The sequence below is a fragment of the Anastrepha obliqua genome, unplaced genomic scaffold, assembly GCF_027943255.1.
Source record: "Anastrepha obliqua isolate idAnaObli1 unplaced genomic scaffold, idAnaObli1_1.0 ptg000018l, whole genome shotgun sequence".
NCBI lineage: Eukaryota > Metazoa > Arthropoda > Insecta > Diptera > Tephritidae > Anastrepha > Anastrepha obliqua.
Window position 1 is genome coordinate 7501 of NW_026562181.1, and position 2500 is coordinate 10000.

Consider the following 2500-nt stretch of genomic DNA (forward strand, 5'->3'; position numbering starts at 1 on the left):
ATTGAAGCATATAAATCGAATCATAACTATATGAAACTCGAATTTAAGCCATATTAAACTGGTAATATTGTGATTTTATGCCTGGTTTTCCATACGTTAGTTTAAATAAAGAGTTATGGAATATAACCTTGGCATATTGGCACTAAAATATATAATAAAGACATTTCAAATCAAACTGAAATGTATTGAAATGAATTTTTCCCATACATTTTTGACAATGTGAGGTGTGCATGGCAAAAAACACTCACGGTGAAGGCATGTGATATAATATGAAAATATCAAAAGTTAACTAACCAATGATATTGAAGCATATAAATCGAATCATAACTATATGAAACTCGAATTTGAGCCATATTAAACTGGTAATATTGTGATTTTATGCCTGGTTTTCCATACGTTAGTTTAAATAGAAAAAAATTCTCGAATATATATACATATATGAAGAATCTATATTCTATACTAACATTTTATGGAATATAACCTTGGCATATTGCCATTGAAATATATAATAAAGACATTTCAAATCAAACTGAAATGTATTGAAATGAATTTTTCCCATACATTTTTGACAATGTGAGGTGTGCATGGCAAAAAACACTCACGGTGAAGGCATGTGATATAATATGAAAATATCAAAAGTTAACTAACCAATGATATTGAAGCATATAAATCGAATCATAACTATATGAAACTCGAATTTAAGCCATATTAAACTGGTAATATTGTGATTTTGTGCCTGGTTTTCCATACGTTAGTTTAAATAAAGAGTTATGGAATATAACCTTGGCATATTGCCATTAAAAATATTAATAAAGACATTTCAAATCAAACTGAAATGTATTGAAATGAATTTTTCCCATACATTTTTGACAATGTGAGGTGTGCATGGCAAAAAACACTCACGGTGAAGGCATGTGAAATATAATATGAAAATATCAAAAGTTAACTAACCAATGATATTGAAGCATATAAATCGAATCATAACTATATGAAACTCGAATTTAAGCCATATTAAACTGGTAATATTGTGATTTTATGCCTGGTTTTCCATACGTTAGTTTAAATAAAGAGTTATGGAATATAACCTTGGCATATTGGCACTAAAATATATAATAAAGACATTTCAAATCAAACTGAAATGTATTGAAATGAATTTTTCCCATACATTTTTGACAATGTGAGGTGTGCATGGCAAAAAACACTCACGGTGAAGGCATGTGATATAATATGAAAATATCAAAAGTTAACTAACCAATGATATTGAAGCATATAAATCGAATCATAACTATATGAAACTCGAATTTGAGCCATATTAAACTGGTAATATTGTGATTTTATGCCTGGTTTTCCATACGTTAGTTTAAATAGAAAAAAATTCTCGAATATATATACATATATGAAGAATCTATATTCTATACTAACATTTTATGGAATATAACCTTGGCATATTGCCATTAAAATATATAATAAAGACATTTCAAATCAAACTGAAATGTATTGAAATGAATTTTTCCCATACATTTTTGACAATGTGAGGTGTGCATGGCAAAAAACACTCACGGTGAAGGCATGTGATATAATATGAAAATATCAAAAGTTAACTAACCAATGATATTGAAGCATATAAATCGAATCATAACTATATGAAACTCGAATTTAAGCCATATTAAACTGGTAATATTGTGATTTTGTGCCTGGTTTTCCATACGTTAGTTTAAATAAAGAGTTATGGAATATAACCTTGGCATATTGCCATTAAAATATATAATAAAGACATTTCAAATCAAACTGAAATGTATTGAAATGAATTTTTCCCATACATTTTTGACAATGTGAGGTGTGCATGGCAAAAAACACTCACGGTGAAGGCATGTGAAATATAATATGAAAATATCAAAAGTTAACTAACCAATGATATTGAAGCATATAAATCGAATCATAACTATATGAAACTCGAATTTAAGCCATATTAAACTGGTAATATTGTGATTTTATGCCTGGTTTTCCATACGTTAGTTTAAATAAAGAGTTATGGAATATAACCTTGGCATATTGGCACTAAAATATATAATAAAGACATTTCAAATCAAACTGAAATGTATTGAAATGAATTTTTCCCATACATTTTTGACAATGTGAGGTGTGCATGGCAAAAAACACTCACGGTGAAGGCATGTGATATAATATGAAAATATCAAAAGTTAACTAACCAATGATATTGAAGCATATAAATCGAATCATAACTATATGAAACTCGAATTTGAGCCATATTAAACTGGTAATATTGTGATTTTATGCCTGGTTTTCCATACGTTAGTTTAAATAGAAAAAAATTCTCGAATATATATACATATATGAAGAATCTATATTCTATACTAACATTTTATGGAATATAACCTTGGCATATTGCCATTAAAATATATAATAAAGACATTTCAAATCAAACTGAAATGTATTGAAATGAATTTTTCCCATACATTTTTGACAATGTGAGGTGTGC